This window comes from Rhinolophus sinicus, chromosome 17, assembly GCF_057876585.1.
Source record: "Rhinolophus sinicus isolate RSI-liver-muscle chromosome 17, RSI-T2T, whole genome shotgun sequence".
Classification (NCBI taxonomy): Eukaryota; Metazoa; Chordata; class Mammalia; order Chiroptera; family Rhinolophidae; genus Rhinolophus; species Rhinolophus sinicus.
Genome location: NC_142517.1, coordinates 85,519,167 through 85,545,255, shown reverse-complemented (window position 1 = coordinate 85,545,255; position 26,089 = coordinate 85,519,167). Strand labels below are relative to the sequence as shown.

Genomic DNA, 26,089 nt, shown 5'->3' with positions numbered 1-26,089 from the left:
TCATGAACTTATTTTAACCACCAAAGGAAAAACAAAACAAAACAAAAATGTCCTCCCTTTCACCTACCATGCTTCCCGCCATGATGGAGTAAAAGGAATCAAATTTATTCCCCAACCTTATACAATTAAAAACATGGAAAAAATACAAGAAACAATAGTATTCAGATATTAGAAAACAAGGAGCACAGGTCAGTCATCCTGGAAAGGAAAAAGGAAAGCAACAGGACCCCTATAATTGCCCAAGTTTCAGAGATAGAGTTAAGCATCTGAGGAGGCAAAACACAAATAAATAATTCAAAAAATAGAGTGCAGGTGAGCAGAGTTGCATGGAGAACTCTGGAGATGTGAAGCAGATTCTCCTTGAATCAGCTCAGTACTAATCAACAAATGCATTGAAGCTGGAGAAAGGAGGAGGTGGAATAACTACTAAGGCCCACATAGGATTGATAGCAGATCATGTTTTTAGAACGAAAGAGGAGATGGCGGCATCAGGCAAAGTACTCAGAAAGATACTGCCTCTGCAATGGGGGCCAAATAAGCCTAGACTAAATGTTACTCTGATCCTGCCTAAAATAGTTTTAAAAATCAGCCTCAGAAGAATCAAACTGTTTTCAAGTAATTTATTTGTGTTTTTAAACAAAGACAAAAATATATTTAAAGGAATATATAAACAAAACAAAAACCAGCTAACACGTACAAATGAAATTTCACAATTTTTGGCATCCTATGAAAAATTTCCAATTCTGCAAAAAAATCAAAGGGTAAAAACCATATGACAAAAGAAAAAATTAATCAACAGAAAAGAACCCAGAGAGATCCAAGATGGCAGAGTACATTAAACACTATGACTGCCTCCTCCTGTGAACATTAAAATTACAACTAAACTATAGAACAACCAACCTAGAAAACCAACTGAAATCTAGCCAAACAGAAATCCTATAACAAAAAGTATAAAGAAGCCAAGTTGAGACTTGTAGGAAGGGCGGAGAAGCTGAATGGGCCCCAAACCTCCTGGTAGCAGAGAATCAGGAGGGATATCTTGGCCCCAGAGGTTCCCCACAGAGGAATGAGGGGCCCTTGCCCCCCACACCAGGCTCCCCAGCCTGGAGTACTGGTTCCAGGAATAGGAGTCCCCACAACATCTGAATATGAAAACCAGTGGTGATTCCAACCATCCAGGTGGGATGGAAAGCTTTAGGGAAACCCAGACATCCTCTTAAACGGCCCACACATAGATTCACTTACTCTCAGGCACTCACCTTAGGCTCCAGTGGAGGTACGGTGACTCAGCGGACCTCACAGACATATGTAGGGGGTGGACAGATCGAGGTGTGTGGCTGCAGGGAAAGGACAGGCAGACAGTTGGCATTTTCCTGGTGAGGAGTCCTACTCCAGTGCAGCCAGCAGATGGGCGCCATCTTTCCTGTGTTGAGCCCTCCCCCTCGGGCCAAATCTGAATCTGATTGGCCTGATGAGCCCTGCTGCTTCACCCTGCTGACTTACTGAAACCCCACCCCGCCCCACTCCCCCCACCAAGGACACACTTTCTACAAGGTCAGCCAGCCCCTCCCACTTTGCTCTTATTCTTGGAAAATTATTGGAGTCCACAGGCCCCTGGCCTATGTCGACAAGCCCTGGTGTGCTCTGAGACTTTTGCTGAGTCACTCCAGGTTCAGCACTGGCACCAAACCAGAGTCTACATTAACCTGGTGAGCACAATTCTTCCCACTCTATGACTCCCTGAGACTCTGCCTCACCCAATTCACTCACATAGCACATGAGGCTCTATCCCTAGCTGAACCTTAAGTAGCTGAGCTGGCAGGTGGTAGCAGACCTCCTGGTGTCCTGGCTTTTTGCAGAGCTACCCCAGGCCTGTTTCACAGTGTGGCCTCTCCCACATTCCTCTAAATTTAGCACCGGCAGTGAAAAACTGCAGATTGCTTTGTCGCTCCTACCAGGTAGCCCCCGGCCAGGCACAGGCACTGGCAGTGGAAAAGGAGAAGGGAAATGAGAGGTCCAAATTTCCAGGTGTAAAACAAATTAAGTCATGAAGATATAATGTACACTATGCAAAATATATTGTGATAGCATAGTATAGCATTGATATCAGATGGTTGCTCTACTTATCATGGTGATCACTTCTTTAGGTGTATAAATGTTGAATAACTATGCTGTACCCCTGAAACTAATATAATAATATAAATGGCTATATTTTTAATACAAATATTTTCAAAAATCAAAAACAAAACACCAAATAGTCAAAACAATCATGAGAAAGAAGAAGAAAACTGGAGGGAGGCATCACACTTCCTGATTTGAAATTATACTACAAAGCTATAGTAGTTAAAACCGTAGGTACTAGCATACAAATAGACTTAGACCAATGAACTAAATAGAGAGCCCAGAATTAAACCTCTGTATATACAGTCAACTAATTTTGACAAGGAGGCAAGAATACCAAATGGGAAAATAATAGTCTCTTTAACAAATGGTGTTTGGAATACTGGATAAACACATGCAAAAAATAAAATTAGACCTTAATCTTACATCATTCACAAAATTTAATTTGAAGTCGATCAAACACTTAAGCATAAAACCTGATACCATAAAACTCCTAGAAGAAAATGTAGGGCAGAAGCTCCTTGACATTGGTCTTGGAATGATTTTTTTGGATATGACACCAAAAATACACATACACACAAAGCAAAAATTAACAGAAGGGATTACATCAAAATAAAAAGCTTCTGCACAACAAAGGAAACAATCAACAAATTGAAAAGGCAACCTACAGAATGGGAGAAAATATTTGCAAACCATATTTCAGATCATTTTAATATCTAACATGTATAAAGAACTCATATAACTAAACAATGAAAAAAATAATCTGATTTTTTAATGTGCAGCAGAACTAAATAAGGCATTTATCCAAAGAAGACATCTAAATGGCCATCAGGCTTACAAAAGGATGCTCAATATTGCTAATCATAAGGGAAATGCAAAACAAAACAACAATGAGCTATCACTTCTCACCTGTTAGAATGGCTATTATCAAAATGACAAAAAATAAGTGTTGGCAATTATACAGAGCAAAGGGAAAAAAACTCTTCTGCACTGTTGGTAGGAATGCAAATTGGCGTACCCACTATGAGAAAACATATGGAGGTTCCTCAAAAAATTAAAAAGAGAACTACCACATGATACAGACAATTTTATGTGGGAAGGGAGGAATAAGAATTCTGTTCTTCCTTTGATATTTGCTTGTTGTCCTTCCTGTTAGATTTGGTTATATTCATTGTGTCCATTCTTTATATTCTGCTCCATTTGGAGCAACAAGTACTGAATGCACACAAACCTTTTAACCCACAATTACTTTTGCACCAACCTAATATTAACAAATGAAACAAAAGCATTCCTCCCCAAAGTACATTCTAGAATTTTACACACTTTTCCTTGAATATTTGTAACAAGTGGACCTAACATTATCTATTGTGGTAACATTTTTATAAGGAAAAAACTATACTAAGCTAGGTTTTATTTTTAAAAAGAGCTCTTTTTTTTCTGCCTCATGACAATTGAAGTATAATTTTCAGACAGGTAAAATCGTGACTCTCATGCTAATATAAAATGAACACTTGTCAAAGAATTTATTTAACTCTCTAATTAGTGAGAGAAACAGTAAACTGTTAAAATCAATTCAAATGAGAATTCTAGAGATTTATATTTTGTACAAAAATTATTTTCATGCCATGAGCAAGAATCATTTACATCGCAATGTGATGAAGTTCCAGGATACAGTTACATTACTTCAGTTTTCTCCAAGTTAACTTCTATCTGTCATAGGTGGATATTCCTATAGGACCAAGTAATCTCAGAGGGTCACTTATATCATGCCCCACATTCCATTCAAAGTATACCCAGTGATCTCTCTGTACATTTCAAAGCCTTGCACAGATTTCTACGAGGCATAGTTGCCATTATATTTGTGCTGTTAAAATTTTGCTAAAACTCATTACAGCATCACATTAATTAGAAAAAATATATATTTTATTATGATTTTTAAATGGATTTCTCATGAAGTTGAATCTCAGCGAAAGATAAAGTGAATTCTAAAGAGAAAAGTGTTAACAATTACTTTAAAATTGTAATTAACTTGTAAAAATTATAACATACAGATTCTCAATAATTGAACTGTGACTCCATCTAAAATAAATACAGAGGGTGCCAAAAATTGTATATGCATTTTAAGAAAGGAAAAAAACTGTATTAATATTGTAATACTCAATATATATCAATAACAAAAGATGAATACAAGTCACATCTGACTTCTGCAATTACAAGAGGTGCTCAAAGTGGTTACCATCAGCATAATTTTAATACAGTTTTTCCTTTCTTAAAATGTATATACATTATTTTTGGCACCCTCTGTATTAATGTCTGAGAGGTAAAGATACCAACTTCTCCCTCAAATTAGAATTATATTAACTAATTTGAAAAAAGGCAAGGAAAAATTTATTCACTAAATTATAATCACTTCCCACATTTCAAGGTAATATATCAAAAAGGAACTATAAACACTTATCTCTTATTTTGCCTCAATAGTTTTTCCATATTTTCTTTTACAGGTCAGTAACTATAGCATCAAACACAATTCTTCAATTTCCTGAGGGTTTTTTTTTTTTTTTTTAATAAAAACCAAGTGATTTAAGCACTATAAAAATAATGCATTTTGAAATTGATATTTACTTTTTAAAATGATAAATGTAAATACTTAAGAGTAAAAAAAACTGAATTGTTTCTTTTTAACACTTGCCTTTGTTGTTCTTGGTAGCTCTTTATACTTATTGCCAGTCCTATGTCAACATCTAAATGAGAGAAAACTCTTAGGTTTAGTTTTTTAGTACTCTTATTTTATTTCTGACTATTTTAAACATGACTGCATTCTGCAGTTTTGCTAAATTTCATGATTATTTATGTTTGTGTTTTTTCTGTACTTCCAATGATGATGTCAGAGTGCAAAAATACAATTTCACCCTTTAATGTGTTGCTTTAATACATACTCAAAGAATGTCTTAATATCACTTTATCTGTATCTCCCCCACATCAAGCTCCGCACAGAACCAGTCATTTCATTTCCCTATGAGGAGATGGAGTTAAAATCCACCTTGTCCACTAGCACAAAGTACAAGGAATCTTTTTCACAGGCAATTAAAGTGACAGAAACATATATAACTCCCGCCTCAACCTCTTTGGGATGCACCTTGTAAATTGGTTTCTCTTGGACCTCCATGCCAACTTGCTTCTCTGCTGTGCGACTACAGAGTGGTTTCATTTCAAGTCACGGATTCTGGCTACCAACCAAGCTGGCAAATGAAAAATAACTCAGCCAGGGCCATTTCACCCACCAGTGATCTTTGTCTGTGAGATAATTCCTCCCTGAGGTTTCTTTTTTCCACAACTGTGTTCTTTGAGGACTAACACAGGGCAGCGGGTTGGTGCCACTGTCTCAGGTTTCAATTAAGACATGTGGAGATATCAAAGCAGTCAAAGCAGGCCTCCACAACAATGCCTCATGTTGGCTCTCTGTTCTAGCTCAGAGATGGCAAGATGCTTGAAAAAATGCAGCTCATTAATCCTCACAACAAACCCTGGAGGTTGGGAAGACAGAGAGGAAGCCAGCAACAGGATCAGGTTTGAATAGTCTCTCTGTTGGTTGTGTACGTTTGGAACTGACTGTGAAATCTATGTGGACGTATTGAACCCTCTGGTTAACCTCATGGTGCAAATACGTTGATCAAAGGCACTCTGTCAGTATCTGATTAAGAGCCATGTAAGAGCACTGAAGACATTTCCTTCTGGTTAACAACTCTGATTACAGGGGGCTCCTGGAGTGAGTTTTCCTGTAAGCAGTCAAGCAGGTCCCTGGGCTCCAGCTGGAGCTCTAGGGTTTCCCAATGGCAGAGCTTCCTGTTGCTGAAGGCTTCAATTCATTCACAGCTTGTAAATCCGTAGCCTGTAAATCAACAGATTGAGCTACTACTGTTTAAAACACAGTTTCCTCAACAACCTTCCTTCTGGTTTTGTTTTCATATATCAAGGGCATGAAAAAAAGTGTCCAATTTTTAACACCTGGAAGGATGGGGACTCAGCAGGAGAGGTATGTTACACTGAGATCTGCAGTTTTGTTTTTGTTTCAGTGAGGCAAGAATTTAGTGGCTAAAGTCAAGATAGCATTTACTTAGAGAAATGATAGAGGTCTGTTTTGGGAAAACGGAAAACTATAAATGCTGCATGCATCTTGGTAATTTTTAATGCCTGATAAGAAGTATAAAGCTAAAACTGGAATGAGAATCAAGACATGTTTGTTGACTTTCCTGTATTAAACATGTGTACATAATATTTTGAAATTAATGTGAGGTGTTTAATCCAACTACTTTGAACATTTTATATGACTTAATGCCTATCGGAAGAGGACCGATAGCCAGAGGACTAGTCAATTACAGAAAATTTTCTGTTGTTAATGATCTGTTATATAGGGTAAGACATCAAAACACAGATACCCGAAAATATCAGACTTCTAAATTCATGGCTTCACTTATTACCACAGAGTGTTTTAGATGGCAATAACAGGTAATGTATGCGTATATGCTATAAAATATTATAATAAGCTTTTACTCATTATGTCCATGTTTATTTGAGAGGGGTAGAATTCTGTGAGAGACCATTTGTAAATTTTAATATTCTGTTCAAAGTCAACATTAAGCTTTGATAATTGGTATCTAAGAAAATAAATAATTCCATTTTGTCCTGATCACTGTACTACAATGCGGCAAAATCAACATAGAAACTTAATCTATGGCACTATCTGTATATTGATTCTATTTATTTGAAGTCAGATAATTAAGTTCTCGAACTTGTTACAACAATGTTGCTAACCTTTTTTGATATCAGAGGGATCATTCATTATGAATTTGTACCAACTGGACAGTTAACCATTAAGTTTACTATTTGGAAGTGCTGAATAGGCTGCTTGAAAAAGTTAGATGACCTGAATTTTTTGCCAACAATTCATGGCTCTTGCATCACAACAATGCACCAGCTCACAGGGCACTGTCTGTGAGGGAGTTTTTAGCCAGTAAACAAATAACTGTATTGGAACACCCTCCCTACTCACCTGATCTGGCCCTCAATCACTTCTTTCTTTACCTGGAGTTAAAGGAAATATTGAAAGGAAGACATTTTGATGACATTCAGGAAATCCAGGGTAATATGATGACAGCTCTGATGGCCATTCCAGAAAAAAGAGTTCCAAAATTGCTTTGAAGGGTGGACTAGGCACTGGCATCAGGGCATAGCTTCCCAAGGAAAGTACTTCAAAGGTGACCGTAGTGATATTCAGCAATAAGGTATGTAGCACTTTTTCTAGGATGAGTTCGAGATCTTAATTGTCAGACCTCCTATAATTGTCTCTAGGCCGCTGATGAAGGGAATCATGGAACTAGTCCTTTGAATAACAGTAGTAGCAGTATCAGTAGTAATAGTAGTAGTAGTAGTAGTAGTAGTAGTAGTAATGGCAATATTGTACCCTTTAAACAGACTTGGACTTAAAGACTGCTCCAGGCTATTGGAAAGAAGTCTTCATAAGCCAAAAATCTCCCTCTGGAAGAGAGCAGGAATGTGAACATCTTGCTCCATTTTGGTTAGGGAGGCTAAAACAGCTGCACAGAGGGTCACACATTACTAGCACACATCTTTGCCCTTCAGGGATTTGGTCTAACTTTCTGGACAGTAAGTGTCATTCCCAGGGAGGAGACTACATCGAGAAGGTCAAAATAGGCAAAGTCACTGAGGGGCCATATCTTACTTGCAGGTAAAAAGTTTTTCTTTTTAGCCTGAAGGGATGAGCCTCTCAAATAAGTTGCATGAGCTCAGTGGTAATGGTATAGGAGATTGGCAATAAACCATCCCAGAACTTGGGAGAAAGGAAAATATAGATTATGGGAAATGCCCCTCCATAGTGATAAAAGAGTGACAGTTCCAATTAGCACTCAGAGATACCACCCTAGGGGGATGGGAATCCAATTTCCAGGAATCAATTTAGAGAGGACTGCTGCTCAGTGTCTCCGTGATGGAAGTTGAACCCTGGCTATGTCTAAAGGTAGATGTTGCCTGGTAAACAGCTGTATATACATATACAATTAAGTTTGTAAATGACAACAGTCATACCTTTTTCACCCATTTGTCTTTCTATGATAATCTTTATCCATTTGTTCCCTCCCCCAACCTCTCTACAACTCTACCCACTACTTCAGCTATGTAACAATATTTTTCAGAACTCCCAGTCTTTCAAGAATAATTTGTGTTAAAGTCTCAAGTTTTTATTCATTATTCAGTCCACATGAAAGCTTTAAAAGAAAAGACAGATTTTTTTCTTAATTCATCTCAGCCATGAAAACAATAATTATTGCTACTTTATATGCTCGGTCCCCAGATACCTAAAATATAGGGTGGCTCCCTATTTATTCTTGCTAATATAGATGGTTCAAAACTGTTGTCACACTGCTGTCACTTAACGGCCTTTCTTTTATGACATTCTTTGTATCTGTTCATAGCAATGACATCTCTGATAAATTAGTCAGCAGCAAAAATACTCTCATTAATTGATTAGAGCTTTTCCAGTTTTCCTTGTTATCACTTGTGTTTTGACTTCCCATCATTCTCTGATTAGCAGACCCAAAAATGAGTCATTAAAAATAGTCCTGTCTCCTATATATCACATATCTCCTAGAATACTCACATGTCTTCCGTTTAACCGATCTGCTTAACCAATCTGCCTGTGTACATATGTGCTAGGTAAGTCCTAGTTCCCATCTTCCATTGCCATTCATCAGAGACTTCCTAGTATAAAGAAAAAAAAAAAAAAAAAAAAAAATATATATATATATATATATATATGTGGACGCAAGAAGAAATCAGCAACTAGAATCATTACAAGTTCATTTCATCTATTCTACAAAATAATGTCATCAGTAACCCAATCCATGTCCATTTTGGATGAGACACAACATTTCAATTATTTAATTAAAATTGTGGCATAAGAGCTAGTTCTAACTTCTTTATGTAACAAGGAAAACAACTAAGGGAAACCAGTGACAGCCCATCAGGATTTTCTTATAATTCATCCTGGTTCAAGAAATTATGCTTCATACCAGAGTAATGTTTGAGGCAATGCTTCCAAATGACGTAAGGTTAAATTAATACACATATGTCTTTTAAATATATATATATATATATATATATATATATATATATATATATATGTATACACACACACACACACACACACACATACATATATACATGTATGTATATAAATGTATATATATATATATGAAACATATATATATGAAACATATATATCTGTATCTTTCCTGCCCACATCCACATTGGAAATCTTTGAAACCTGAATAAAAGAAAAACATCTATGAGTATCAGGTTAGAGCATGAGAGGGTGCCTGAGTTAGAAGAAGTACAATGGGTCAAAGAGAATGCTGTGGGACAGGAAGATTGTTTCCCAAATGCAGAATTGAAGAGGGGGCTGTAGGTGCACCAGAAAGGGTCCATCGAGTGAAGTTTACCATGAGGAGACAGAGCACCTGTGAGGTACACCATCCCTGTGCAGAAGTAAATCCTGAAGGATACTCTCCTTTCTAATTGGTGTCAGGAAGAACTGATTTAGCTACAATTTCAACATTTGTTTAAGGTACAATAAAATGTCTTTCTTAGAATTGCATATTTAAAAAAATAAGCAATGTGTATATTTACATGGTAAACTGGCATGACTATATTCATAGAGGCTGATGATGTAAGGATGGCTCAAGAAGGATGACAGTCTCCTTTACCTAGTAATTTTCTAGACAACTCAGCTTAAAGAAATGGGAGAAGAATCAATCTTGTATAGACTCCTATATAGAGTCCTCAGTTTACAGGTAATGGCAAAGAGATCCAAAACTCTAGGAAATTCCTAAAAGGATACAAGATGTTGGAGAAATACGATCAAACTTTTTCATTGCCACTTTATAGGTTAGAAGTTAGACCCATGGAGGTAAAAAATATGTACATGATCACTGCCACCTGGATTATATTATCTAGTTCTACGTTCATCTTTGTTTACTCCTTATTGAATTTCCTGCAGTGATTAGTGATTTCCATCACTAATGGAATAGTTGGTATTACAACTTCCTTAGGTCTCTTCAAGACTCTTGAAAACTTATTTCCAGTTGACACTTTACTTATCCCTATAATTTCAGAGGTTTTCCCATTTGGCTGTAGTGCAAATATTATGACAATTTAATGGAGGCCCTTCAAATTTCCTATCAACTTTTCTATTGCATTTTCTACCTTATAAATTTTGCTGACTCTTACCTACTTTTGTGAAAATACACTTATGTCTTTCTTTCCAAAAAGAGAAACCATAACCAAATGTTCATTGAAGCATTAAGATTTCTCTTTGTTACTTGTTACTATCATAAATTTGATTCTATTTTTTTTCTTCTTCTTACAACAAACATCACAAAAACATTCTTTTCATGTAGTCAGAATTTCTGCAAGTTTTAGCTTTTAGCAATTTTACCTGAAAAATATGTTTGTAACAATTTTAGGTCACTATCTCACAGATATTGTTTCCTAGACCTAAGAGTCACAGCCTTACAACAGTAAGATCATAGGGAAAATCTGATTTATTTATTTATTTTACAAAAAAACCCTATGAAGTAGATACTATTATCTTCTTATCTTATAATTTAAGGTATCAAAGATAAGTAACTTGTCCAACATAGTGCTATGTGCAAGAGGAGCAAAGATTTAATCTCAATTTATCTTGTTCTAGATCCCACACACATCATTAGTTCATGAAGTCCATCAAAAGAAAAAAATCAACAATCTACCAATCATAATTCACTGCAAAATAAATATTATGTAACAATATATTATACCGACAAAATATTTCATCTTAAAATAATAAAAGAGTAGTGTCACTATCAAAGGAGCAAAAATATATTAACCTCTGCACTTTTAGCTGGTCAGACAACTTTGGCAGATTTTTAAGAGGATGCTAATAAACAGGTGCTAAATTAGTGATCGTGAGAATGACTTAAGACCTAATATCATGTCAGACGAAGAATGTGTTGAGGGGCTAAGAACATATACCAAAGAAGTATAGACAGAGATAGGCATTTTGCAAGTGCCCACGGATGAATGGTTAAATTTGATATAAATACCTTCAGGAGGGAGACTGAGGGCCCAGAACTAGGAGATATAGAAAAGCAAATGTTTCTCAAAACTAACACATTAAAGCATGATGTAGAATAAAGCCCTTTCCTGAAACAAAGGTGTCATATAATATAAAATAATTCCCTTCTAATATATAAAGCATAGCTACAGAAACAAAGCATAAGTTGCAAAAGATATATAGTACATAGAACTCTCTTTTCCACTGTGCTATTCCCCAGGCCCTAGGCCCATTCCCAAAAGAGTTACCTATGTTACCAATTTCGTGTATATTGCTCTAGAGATATTCTATCTCTATAGCAGCATTTTACATAATTGGCAGTACACTCCATAGACTTTTCTGGACCTTCTCTTATATCTTAAAGATAATTCCATACCAAGACGTAAGACATGTCTTATTTCTCTTTGTATAATAGTTACATAGAGTTCCCTTTAATATGTGAAGTATAATGTGTTGGACTAGTATCCTATTATAATCATATGGGTGTTTTCAGTCTTGTTCTCTAATAAACAAAAAAACATCTTTTGCTTATATTCTGAGTGTGTATTAGAATATCTGTAGGATAAATTCCTAAACATGAAATTTCCCAGTTAAAGGGAATGTGCATTTGAAACTTTTATATTTTCCCACACAGAAATTTACATTTCTACACAAAAAAATGTGCAATTTAAACTTTCAGAAAAATGTGGTTTTTGTTTCATTTCTCAATATGAAGTTGAGCTTCTTTTCATATTTTGAAAATTCATTTGTCTTTTGTTTTTACTGTAACTTTTGTTTTAATACTTTATGCCATTTTGTTAATGACCTGTTGATCTTTTCCCTATCAACTTGCAGGAGCCCTTTATACGTTAAGTAAATAATAAGAATTGAACTTTCATAATGGCTGCAAACATGTTTTCAAAAACATCTTTGTCTTTTGATTTATTCATGCCATTTATATAGATTTTTTTTATTAAGTTAAATTCATCAATCATTTCTCATGATTTCTAGGTTTGATACCAAGTTAAGAAATTCTATCTCCACATCATGATTGTATAAAACACTCTCCCATATTTTCTTCAAGTGTATTTGGGTTCATTTTTCAAAGTGTTTAAACATAAGTTCATGAGAACCTTTTTGTTATAGGGAGTCAGCTACAGATCTAAATATTTCTCAGATCACAGCTCAGTTGCTTAAAATGTTATCAATCATTCTATCTTTTCCTCATTGATATGTAGTGACACTTTTACTGTATAATCTATTCCCTTATAATATGTTGGTTCGCTTCATGTGTCAGAATCTACCATGGTGTTTCAAATATTGTTTGGGTTAGTTTTGCCCAAATACTTTTATTTTTTTCAGATTTCTTCTAACTATGATTACATATTTTTTTCCATATGAACTACAGCATCAATTTAGATTAACAGTAAAGCTACTTGTGAATTTGTTTGCATTAATCTAAAGTTTTAGATTAGCATCAACAGATTCCAACCCACGGGCCAAATCTTACTGTTTACCTGTCTTTGAAAATGAAATTTTATGGAACACAGCCACATTTATTCATTTAGGTATTATTTATGGTTATTCTTGTGCTATGACAGATGAGGTAAGTAGTTGTGACTGAAACTATACAAAACATAAAATCAAAAGTAGTTAATGTATGGACTTATACAAAAAAGTTTGTTGATCACAGTTGTAGATTAATGTTCCATTGTACAATATATTTCCAAATTTCCAAGGTAATCACCATAGCTCCCTGACTTAACATAATAAAATTGTATTTCTGGCGTCTAATATTCATTCATAGCAATTCAGTGAGGGTGGCGGTGGGGTAGTCAGTTTTCATAATAGCTACTCAGTGATCCAGAAGTTACATCTTGAAATTTGCTACCATAAATCCTGTAGAAAAATGTAGTAATAGAAACATATTAAATCATGCACTGGCATTTAAAGCTTCTTCCTGGAAATGACACATGTAACTTCTCATATTTTACTGGCCAAAGCAAGTCATATGGCCATATTTAACTTCAAGGGAGGAGGAAAGTCAATTCTACATCCCCAGAAAAAAAAGAGACAAAAGATTTTTGGTGTACAGTGTTAATGACGACCATAATTAAAGTAAGGAGGCCTGTCATTTCTTGAATATTGAGGCACCCTGTTCAAGAATATTATATGCCTGGAAAAATCATTAAAATTTTTTATCAGACCTTTTCGTTATGTCTTTGCTTATTTCCCTCAAATAGCTCTTGAATAATATTTGGTATGTTTACTGCTCGGTACTGTTATTTCTGTTACTAATGTAAATGGGATTTATAATTGCTTATTGTTTACATATTGAAAACTATTGATTTTATGAATCACTTTAATTCCTAGCCATATTATTAAAGGCTATTATTGTTCTTAGTCATTTTTATGTGTTCCCCTTGTATTTTCTAGGTACACAATAATTGCTTGAGAAAAATCATCATTTTGTCTTTGACTTAGCTTATATTTAAGGTGCTTTGGGAGTCCAAATGTCCATGGTATGCATCATCTGAATTGATATCCTATAGTTCCTTGATTCATTCATTGATTCATGTACTCATTTAACATCAATTAGTGTTTAACATATAAAGAATACAATGTTATGTATTACAAATTGAAAGGTGGATAAGCAGAGTAAGTACCTATATAAAATGAGTACCTGCTTTGAGGAACTAATTTTATATAGGCAGATATATTAATAAATAAGTATACAATATGAAAATCCTATACGTAAGATAAAAATAATGCCATGTGGAAAAACGTAGTAAAGTACGTAAGATTTAGTGTTAAAATTCAGCAATGACTAAATGTGTAAGTATGGTAATGTTCCAAGGTCAATTAATGTCATTGTAAAACCACTACTAAAAAACCATTAAAAATGAACATTTGTATCTTAAAATCTTTGTCGTTGTTTCAATTTATAGTTTATATTTGCAAACTATTAATTTAAAATATCAGGGACAGTGTAACTTCTTTTAAATTTTTTGCAGCAGTACGTAGTACTATTGTACCCTCAACAAACTCTCTCAATTAATTGTGACTAATTTTGTTATTAGCACTCTGGTTACTATTTGATTGAGTTCAGAATCTTTCTAGGACAAAGGAGAGATTATTGAGCAAACATAAAAAGAAAAACATCTTTGCGGGTATGAATATGTTTTCACATGAACGATGCCATGGTTAGAGATATGGACCAAGATAGCGATGATAGAGAAAATTTGACTGTGAATCCACTTGCCTAAGCCTCCTACATTATGGATTTTATTTTTCAGATTCATGACTGAAGTAGGTGACCTGACAAAATTCAAGGACATTTAGAAATATTTACTTGTGCCAGGACCAGTTTTGAAATATCTCCATTAGGGAGGAAGTGGCCTTTGTCAGCTGCAAGGGACTCACAATTCTCCTGCTTCTGTTTGAGAAGCCTGAGGGTAATCTGATGACTGATTCTTTTTCAGTTCCCTAGAGAATGTAGGTAAATTGAGAAGAAAACAATCATCATAAATCATACACGATGTCTTGAGACTTAACATTTTTCATATAACTCAGAGGTTACTCCAATCATGACACTTGAATGACATACAATAATAAGGTACATGGACCTCCAATTATCAAATCAGGGTGGTCTCAAAGGAGTGTAGGGGTTTTTAAGATTGCACTATATTGCTAACAAATTGTGATTACACACTGGGTCAGGTTAGAAGAGAAACTGTCTCATTTTGGTCGCCATCCATTTAGTGAAGTTGAGATTCCATCAAAGTTTAAAAGAATTACAGAAATCATCATATAAAATGATGACTGCATGGAACACATACACCACATCAGATCTCTGCTCTAAGTTTTTTTTTCTCAATTATCTGCAATTTTATGATGGAGGCACACATTATTATACAGGACTTGGTGGTACATTCAAAAGTAATAATTCAAATATACACACAAATTCCTTTTTTTTCTTTTTTTCCCCAGTTATTTAAGTGTTAGAGGCCAAATATTTTAACTGTCAAAGATTTATACACGTTGACACAGTGTGAGGGATATAAATGATAAACGTCTAAGTATTGCTTTGTCTTATGCACCTGAAACTAATAAAATTAAAAATACACATAAATAAAAAAATAAATAAGATTTATACACGTTGAAGAGATACATTCCAAAAAAATTCCAAAAAAAAAAAATTCTTAGATTTCGGTTACATTCTTACAATTTAGATTTTTAGCGAATGTCATTAAAAAAGTCAAAATATTTTTTCAACTCTGTTTATATAAAGCTAAGTAGGGTAGCATCAATTGATAAATATGATTTTATGGCCATTATTTGATAATTCATAAAATAAATGGAATTCAAAAACCAGAGATTAAATCTCCAACGTCTCCTTTTTATCTGCTCTTTCCTGTCATTTATGGATTTCCCAAAGCTTTCCTCCCAAACCTACTTTCCAAATGTATCTCCCACTGTTCCCTTATATTAACATTTTGCTGGCTTATTTATTATGTCCTGCACGTGACTTACACTTTCTCACTTTTCTCCAACAGTTTGCACAACTACAATGCTTATGAAAACTATAGTCACATTTTATGATCTCTTAGATATATTTTCATTTATGTAGTTTCACAAATTCATTCCAATCCATGGTGATTTCTCTTCATCTAAACTCATAGAACTTAGTAAACAATGCTTCTCAAATATTTCATGCCAGTATAACATAAAAAAATCAATAGACTGTGTAACCCACTGTGGTAAACCAGCATGCCTTTTTACAATATTGGAGGTAAACTAAATAGAGATTCCAAATACCCCCAATCCAATAAGACCAGCCAAGATTCAGAATGCAGCACAGGCATAATCAGGCATGTCCGTAGGAAAGAGCTGAATTATGTATATGTCAATTCCTTGAAATATGTCAGGTGCTGTTCTACATCATGACTTGAATCATTCCTCATTACTGGGCTCTTTTGGCCTCTTTCTTGAACAGATTAGACGTTTTTTGAAAGTAAGGATAACGTCTTGAAATTATATTTATTTATGTATTTACTTATGCATGTATGTATTTAAAGTTGTGGATATATATATATATATATATATATATATATATATATATATATATCACAAAATTTACTGTTTTGAACATTTTTAAGTGTATAGTTCAGTGGCATTAAGTATATTGCATTTTGTGCACTCATCACCACCCTCCACTCCAGAACTTTTTCATCTTCCAGAACTGAAACTTTGTATCCCTCCCTCTCCCAGGCCCTGGCACCCACCATTCTACATCTGTCTCTATAAATTTGATTACACTAGGTACCTCATATAAGTGGAATCATAGAATATTTTCCTTTGCTGGTTGGCTTATTTCGGTTAGTATAATGTTCTCAGTATTCAAGAAACAAATATATATTATTAGTTTACTACTAGTGCTCCTCTCTAAGAAGCTTACATTTAGTAGAAATTAAGTATTAGAAGAGTTAGTTTCTGATTATATTTAAATTGTGAATCATCTCTAAGTTTTATTGCATATGATCTTTGATTTGCAATTAAATTCTTTTTATGAGAATCAATATGGTCATTTATTTGAAGGCAGTTATGGGCTGACTTAGTTACTAATTGACTTTGATGTATGGATTATAGTTTATCACACAAAAATCACCTAGTCTTCAATTGACCCTAATAATTTAATTATTTTGAATTAGATTATATTGTTATGGTCACTAATAAGACCATGTCTCTTGATATTTCTTGTCCGTTGAAAGTTTTCTAATAAACTTGTTAAATTATTGTTTCTAAAATCCATCATTTTCCTTCAAATAATTGTTAGTGATTTATTGTTTTATATAAGCAAGTACAGTACACTACTTTTCTTTGTTATTGGTTTTCATCTTTACACTAATGGCCCTATTCCCTGGACAAAACTCTGTCTATAATCTATGACATACTGACAAAAAAAAAGGATTAATGTTAAAAAAATATTTTTTGCCAACAAAATAGGTTTTAAAACTAATATTCAGAGATAATTCCAAATTTAAGCTATTTTTCTACTGACCACATTGTCCTGTATTTTGTAATTGTTGTTGCTCTGTTTGATTTTATAACTCAATAATTTTACAAAAAATTGTAAATAAGTTTGCTCATGCAGTCATGCAAGCAATCTAGTTGATGTACATTCTTGTATATTGCTTTTGTGTCCTACTGTCTTGGCTCCCTTCTCTTATATTTATTTTGGATGTTTGTTGGCTATTGCACCTATGTATAACTTTCAAAGCTGTGATTTGATTTCAAAATATGTATTGACTCTGAAAAAATAAACTTAAAATTATTAGTTTATATTGTATATTAATAATTATATAACATAATAAGAAATTTAATTAAACACATTTCTATTTTTTTGCCAATTTTAAAAACAGTTTTATTTAAGACATTGCATTTTTCACTTTACAGTATAATGCTTATACAGTGCACCATTATTATTTTTTCCTATTCCATATTTAGGAATCAAGAACGCCAGTTATTTACTATATAGCACCGCAACTTTAAAATTTCCATGGAATTTGCTACAAATTTGGGTCCCTCTATATTTTGTGTGGAACAATGTTAATTCCATGCTCAAGGTTGGCTTGATCAACCTCTTCGATGGTGGGCCCAGAAGAAGCACCATCAGAAGGAGGGGCTCCACCCTCCTTCTGGGTGGAGGCATCCCTCCTGGCAAGCCCCCATGCTCTGGTACAGCTTGGTAATGATGGGATTGAAGACTTTTCCCGGCTCTTTCTGCTAATGTTCAAATTCTTTCTTCTCTGCAGTCTGCTTCTCATCAAGCCAGTTGATGATTTCATCGCACTGATCAATCTTCTGTTTGTCCCCATCATTGATCTTGCCTTGGAGTTTCTTCATCTTCAACAGTTGCTTTCATGTTGAATGCACAGGATTCAAGTGAATTCTTGGAAGACACCTTGTCCGCCTGCCTCTCATCTTCAGCTCTGTACCTCTCAGCTTCCTGTGCTCAGTGTCTTCCTTCCTCAGAGGACGCTGTCATTAGTGACGGTAATCTTCTTCTCTTTTCCTGTACTGTTACCCACAGTGGAGACAGTGAGGATGCCATCGGCATCAATATCAGAAGTGACTTCAATCTGAGGAACATCTCGAGGTGCAGGAGGTGTGCCTGTGAGGTCAAACTTGTCAAGCTGGTGGTTATCGTTGGTCGTGGCCCGCTCACCTTCATAAACCTGACTGAGCGCACCAGGCTGGTGGTCAGAGCAGGTAATGAAGGTCTGTGTCCGCTGGGTCAGGATGGTAGCATTGTGCAAGATGAGGACAGTCATGACTCCACAGCTGTCTCAATGTTAAGGGAAAGAGGACTGACATCCAACAGCCACAAATCTTGAACATTTTCAGATTTGTCTCCAGATAGAATGGCTGCCTGGGCGTCTACACCGTAAACAACAGCCTCATCAGGGTTGATGCTCTTATTCAACTCTTTTCCATTGAAGAAGTCCTGTCGGAGTTTCTGAATCTTGCGGATACCGGTAGAACCACCCACCAGGGCAGTATCATGGATCTGGAACTTGTCGAGCATGGCATCCCAAAGGGCTTTCTCTATAGGGCCCAGGGTGCCACAGAAAAGGTCAGCCCTCGATTCTTCAAATCAGGCACGGGGGAGAGAGATATAGAGGTCGATTCTTTCATAGAGCGAATCAATCTCAATACTGGCCTGGGTGCTAGAAGAGAGTAGCTTAGCACGTTCATAAGCAGTACGGAGGCGACGGACAGCCCTCTTGTTCTCACCGATGTCCTTCTTATGCTTGCACTTGAACTCTGCAATAATGGTTGTCAAAGTCTTCTCCACCTAAATGGTTATCCCTAGCTATAGATTTGACCTCAAAGAATCCTTATTCAGTTGTGAGAATGGACACATCAAAAGTGCCACCTCCCGAGTCAAAGATCAGCACATTTCTTCCAGCTCCAACCTTTTGTCTAAGCCAGTGAGCAGCAGCAGCTGGCTCACTGATGATGCTAAGTACAATGAGACCAGCAATAGTTCCAGCATCTTTGGTAGCCTGACCCTGAGAGTCACTGAAGTAAGCAGGTACCGTGACGACAGCATTGGCAACAGTCTTCCCAAAGTAGGCTTCTGACATTCCCTTCATCTTTGTCAAAACCATAGATGACACTTCTTCTGATAGAAACTCTTTGTCTCTCCCTTGTATTCTACTTGAACCTTGGGCCTGCCAGCATCATTCACCACCATGAAGGGCCAATGCTTCCTATCGGATTGGACAACAGCATCATCAAATCTATGTCTAATCAGGCATTTAACATCAACAACCGTGTTGGTGGGGTTCTTCACAACTTGGTTCTTTGAGGCATTACCGATCAATTGTTAGGTATTAGTAAAGGTGACATAACTTGGGGAGGTTTGGTTTCCCTGGTCATTAGCAATTATTTCCATATAATCATGCTGGAAGACACCAACAAAGAGTAGGTGGTGCCAAGATCAATGCCAACTGCAGGTAGGTCCCTTAGACATGGTTGCTTCAGCCTAAGTGTGGCTTGTGAGGAAGAGAGATCCAGACACCTACTCCTATATCCAATGAGTGATTAAAACACATTTTTAATAGTAAGCAACAGTGATGAAGGACAATAACACCAACATATTACATGAATATTAGGATTAAGAGAGAATTTACATAAAGTGCTTTGCATGGTGCCTGCCACCTAAAATTTTAACACAAAATGTTGGTATTATGTGTTGTTAAAGTTTGTTTTGAGGAAAAATCATTTATTTATAAGAAAACTTGAATATCTAAGAAACTCCAGTTAGAATAAAATCTTGTTATTATAGCTTTATAATGGTTTATAAATGTAGTTTACGTGGGGTAAGAAAACTATTATTCAGTTTACAATCAGAAGAAATTCTAGATAGAAAGCATTGTTTTAGAAAAATACTGCAAATTGACTCTAACAACTATAGGTGAAATAGGAAACAAATATGCAAAGACAATCCTTACAATTTCTACAATTTTGTTGTGCAAAAGGTAATAGTTACTACTCAAATAAATCTTGAGAATGTTAATGAGTTGGTACTTGACGGCTGATCTCACTTACTCAAAAGAATGCCTTGCCCTCATTTAGTTCCTTCTGTGCTTAAGAATTTTCTGAGAAGAAATGCCAACATTCTGAAAGGCTGAGAGAAGGGTGAATGCCAATTATAGTCCCAGTTGAACACAAATAATTCCACCCATCAGTAAGCAAGAAGGTGAACCATTCGAGGAGTTCCTTATATTAATGCCACAGTAAATGTGGCGAGTCCGTCACAGGATATTTCAATACATCGTGCATGTCATTCAGATTTACAGGCAACCTGCTGAGACTGTGGAGACCTACTTTCCTCTGCTGTGATTTTAGTTCATTTTAAGAAATATCCCTGAATTTTACCCCTTCCCCCAAATACTTGGTTCTGTAGTACTTTCTGAGTTAATAGGAAACATGCTCATGCTCTCTTCCCCTAATTTAAAGGAAGGCATATATTTCCTAGAGAGATGAACAAGGGGAAGCTAAAATCTGCTGATCTTTCACTAAAAAAAAATCAATTCTGTTGTCTTCTACAATAAATAGATAAACAAACAAAAATATAGAAGAAAAGAAAGACAAATATATAATTTAACATCCAGACACAAAAGTCTAAGTAAGCATTAAATAAAATACCTAGCACAATTGACAAATTTATTGTTCTCACTGAGGTGAATTCCAGCTTTGATCTGGTGTCTGTTATAGATTCATGTTATCACTATAGCTACATGCTATTTCACAAATAATATAACTCTTACAATAACAGCATTTTTGGAGGAAATATTGAATACTGCTTGTTGAGTTAATAGCCTATTTCAGTCAAATTGCCTTAAAGTATGTAGCTATTACATGTATTAATGATTTTTAATAATTTAAATTGTATAGCATAACTGTGAACTGCAGTGGAACTCTCATTGATTCTTTGTGGTAAATTAAAGTTGCAAAACAACCTAGTAGAGTTTCCCTCAGGAAAGAAAATATGCAAACACATCTTTAAAATGATGGACAACTTTTGAAAAGAGGATCCATTCTGTGTCCCAATTTTGGCTAAATTTGTGAAATGTGTTCAGTATTTGCCTGTGGCAGGTCTGTTAGAAGTGCATCCTGCTTTCCTGCAGAAGGCACCCCCGAGTAGTGCAAGGGCACAACTTATTGCAGAGTATAATAGCTATGTATCAAATAACAGGAAAGGATGCCTTCAGCTTGGGTCCCCTCACTAACACAAGTGCATTGGTCTGTACTTTGCATATAGTACATTAGCATTTACTCAAGTATTATTTATGGTTTGAGAGTTAACTTAGCATAATGGTAAAGATTATGGTTGGTGGAATCAAATTATATGGCTTTAAATACTGACAGACAAGGCCAGTTATGAAATTTGGAGCAATTTACTCAATCTCTGTGTTTCATGTTTCTTGTTTATAAAATAGAGATTCTCCGCCTTAGAGGATTGTTTGGGGACTAAATATACAATCCATAAAAAGTTCTTATTACTGTCTTTGGCCTATAACAAATGATCAAAGATAATTAACTATTGTTATCTTCATTATTATTTTCTTTAAGAAACAAAAATTTAAAAATATATTTTGGTTATTTTTTACCTATTAGTACATATTGTTCTATTTAGTCTGTTATTGCACCTGTAAAAAAGGTATAGGCTATCATCTTTCAAAAATATTAAATAATTCACCAGACACTTACAAAGCATCTATTATGTTTTAAGCACTGTGAGTCACTGATGAAATAACAGAACAAAATAGATTCATTCTCTGCTTATGTGAATCTCATAGTTCATTATGGAAAGATTTAGATAGCCATTAAAGGGGGATATTCGATTTTACTGTAATAAGAAAACTATCATCCTATTTTTCATTAAAAATTACTCTACTTTCAGACTAATTATTTAATATAGTACTAAATATGGGTCAAATACAGAAGTTGTCAGCTTCTGTCTAGCAGCTAAATGCTGCCTTACATGTAAGTGCTACATATATTCTTACAGTCATTCATCCATTGAATCAAATTGTTGTTGAGCCTTTCCCTGTACTGGCTCTGAGAGGCACTGGGAACCAAAACATGAATAAGAACTTCTCATCCTTGCCCTCTGAAAGTAGGGGGAGAGTAGAAATGTAAATAGGGGGTGAGTTTATTTATAACTAAAGGTGTGAGTAAAATGCTTTAGAAAAAAAAAGAGAAGTAAGCTGAATGCAGGAACATATTAAATTTTATATTTAAAAGTTGAGAAATAGAGATACATGTATTAAAAACAAAACTTATAAACAAAAAGTCTATGTAACAATGTCATAGTTCTTAATATGTAAGTATTAGTAGTAGTAATTAAGTAATATACAAGTAACATATTACTTGATATGTGAGTAATATATTTGATTGAAAGTAGAATTGAAATTACAAAGGTAAAAGGAGAAACGTAAAAAACAATAACTGACTTTCGGCTTGGAAAAAAATGTTATGAGAAAACAGTATATTATAATTTTATTTTTACTGAAAATAGTGCAAAAGGAATCTAGCCTAAGGCACCGGATTTAGAAGAATTCCCTCAGCAAGCTGGGGTCTGTTTCAGGAAAGTTATAGAATTGTTATTGGTGAATATTTACCAGTTATAATATAGACATTGTTTCTTGAACAGCGGAGGCAAATGCCTTATGTGTTCACACAGATAAGTTAAACCATGCAGCTGAAGGTAGCCATCTACAGGATGCTGCTGAGACTGGGCAGTAACACTCAAAATTTACTCATCAGTGGCCACAGGTAACAGTCTATAAGCTTAAAGAAAAATGTACACCAAGTTTGACAAGTGACGTTCTGATTCACAGGATAGCAAGGCCACCTTCACATGTCCAACATAAGGATGTCTTGTTAATCTGGGAAAAGGCCTTGATTAGTAGTCAAAATAAATATATAATAGGACTTTTTTTAACAACCGATAAGAGACAGATACCCTGTTCTTCTGCAAACAGGTGTAATCCCATTCTCTGCTTCTGATGGTGCTTACCCCCCCAAAAAAAGAAAGCCACAACCACAGCAACTCCGTGCTTTCCACGAAGGGTTACTTACATCATTTATTCTTCATTAGATACTGATTGAAAAAACATCACTTATTCTGACTGAGTTATGGCTATTTTGAATGTCAGGTTTTCAGTTTTATATATGCCTCAAAAATGACCCACGGAGTCATTTATGCCCATATGTCATATAACCAAGAGAAAGTGAGCTCTGCATTCTCACTCTTGAATGAAATTTTTAGATTGGAATTTGGACTCTCAAGGACTTGCAGAATAATAGAAGTAGAAGGGAGCATTTGTGGAGGCCCTTAATGTATATTTAGAGCTATTAGGAATTGTTCTTTGGATGAGCGTGTACATTCCTATTACTGTTTTAACAGTGTTTCCTCCTAGTTTAAGTAATAAATCTTATATTGACGTGAGTTGGTTGACACCAAATAAACGTGAAATTACGGAAAGAGCAAGTCAAATACTTGGCTAAGACCTAGTCCCTTAGTAGGAAATGAGCCCTTAAGTTTCTTTTCAGTGAGCCAGAATTCAGTATAGCCCATTAACATTCTGCCACCCCGTGGCTTGTTTGAATGAGTTAAATGAATTCTTCCCTTTCTCCAGCTCTGCTTAGTTCAAGCAAACACTGACCTATCCAGGATGCATTTTCCAGACTCCTGTGTCAAGTATCTTGGCTGCATTTGGACAGAGAAGTTCTAGCAGGGTCAGGTGGCATATCTGACAAGAACTGCTTCTAAAAGCCTGGCCTCCTATGGTTCCATGTCCTGGTGAGGATCCAGGCTCCTGGGCTCTGGAAACAATATGTTCTTCCTTTGTCCCTCCAACCTAGCAGTGCTTGGTTCCTGCTATTGCTTGTCTTGGGTTCTCTTTCACAGATCCCTACTGATTTCTTGGCTCTTCCATTGTCTAAGTAACGGATTCCTTGAATTAATTGTATTTGTTTAAATAGTCACAGTAGCATTTTCATAAGTGGTTTGCATTAGCCAATATAGTCTTGGAACCAGAGGTAGTCTCAAGATAGAAATCCTCAAGTTGGGGTTCTGAGATGAATTATTCATCTGTTGGAGTGGGATATTGTTAATTCATGATTTGCGAAAGTATTGTGATTATGTAAATTATTGCATGTGGTTGCGTGGAATAAAGTGCAAGTCAAATGCAAGACTTTAGGAAATCAAGGTTGCTTCACTGACCATTCACCATGACAATAATGATGCTTGCTCAGACTGAAGGTGGAATCTCTATTTCTGATGGCACCAGAGGGCTCACAGGAAAAAACAAGCTCAGAGCTTCAAAGTTTCCCCTCAAGGCATGGGGAGCAACAAGAGAGGTTTAAATATGACATTTAAAATAATTTTATACTCTTTCAAGTTTCAAGGAAAATGTGGTTGTTAATCAGGGCTAATTGTAAAGGTGGCAGAATCACAAGTCAAGATGAACACACAACGGTACCAAGTCTGTTATGTAGAAGTTTGGGTACTAGTGGAGGAAGAGTGGGACGGCAACGCTTGGGGTGAGTATATCTGGGTGCACCCAACTGAGCCTGAGAACCGTTAAGTCCTCCTTTGCAAGCAGACACAGCTTTTTCTTCCTTCTCTGAGGAAACTAGCTGAATTAGTCACAGTCTACTGAAAACAGCGTGCATACTTGTTTAATATTTTGAAGTTAATTTGATAAATAAACTCCTAAAGAGTCTGGCCAGTGTTAAGAAAAAAAAAAAAAAAAGAATATTGAGGCACCCAGGTCTTGCAACTGCAGTGATTTTTACCACACATTCCTGAAAGAGTAAGGGGAAAATGAGAACATAGTCTGACTTAGAACCACTCAACAGGAACCCTATTTGTAGATAGATACAAGCACTACCAAAAATGCAACTCAGCCTTTCTCTCCACCAACCCTCCAGCATCACCTGTTGGTGTTTCCATTGGCCAAATCCAACTAGAATCGAAAAATTCAAAAGGCAACTAAAACTGTAAGGGCTAGCCTCTAATGATATGTAGTAGGCAGCAAGATATGACGAGTGAATCTGGAGGTGGAGGAGAGCAAATGGAGATTATAAAGTACATTTCACCCCTTTTTGCAGTCCTCATCCATTCCAGGTATCTACCCAGAGGAAAAAATTCTCAGCCTTGGGGACACACCCTATCACTGAAAAATAATCTGAGTTCAATTATACTTCCCCATGGGACCACAATGATAACATTAGCCATCATCTTTACTTTTTAGATATGGTACCCAGAAATGTTAATTTAAGTTATAGCTGCCAAAGTGTTCAACTGTGTGCCTGGTCACTAGGCCTACAAATGATATTTACAGCTTTAAAAAAAAAAACACCAATCATTCTATATTCTTCTTACTCTCTGACACCATCTCTGACCTTTTGGCAACATCTTTACTGGTATAATAATCTAAGTATTTGTTATAGGACCCGAGCCCTCACTGCAACTTGTCTTTAATGGGTGGATGCCATATCGCATTGATGGTGAGGGCTGGACATGGGAATAATAAGAGGTACTCCAGTGAATCCTCTGCTTTAGTCGTCCTTTGCTCCTGTGGTAGAATAGCAGATCAATTTTCTCTTCACAGTTGGGAATAAGAACTGACCAGTGGACTGACCTTATTCTCTACTCCTGTTTTCAGCAGCATGAGGAACCCCAAATGGCCAGAGGAACATCTCAACAAGCTAATTAACAGAACCATGACTATGTTCCCT

At 35.6% G+C, this 26,089-nt stretch overlaps 1 pseudogene; it reads right to left on the bottom strand.

The window, feature by feature from the left end:
* Nucleotides 1-17,853: 17,853 nt before the first annotated feature.
* LOC109454634 (heat shock cognate 71 kDa protein pseudogene) lies at nt 17,854-19,541 on the bottom strand (annotated as a pseudogene).
* Nucleotides 19,542-26,089: the final 6,548 nt, after the last annotated feature.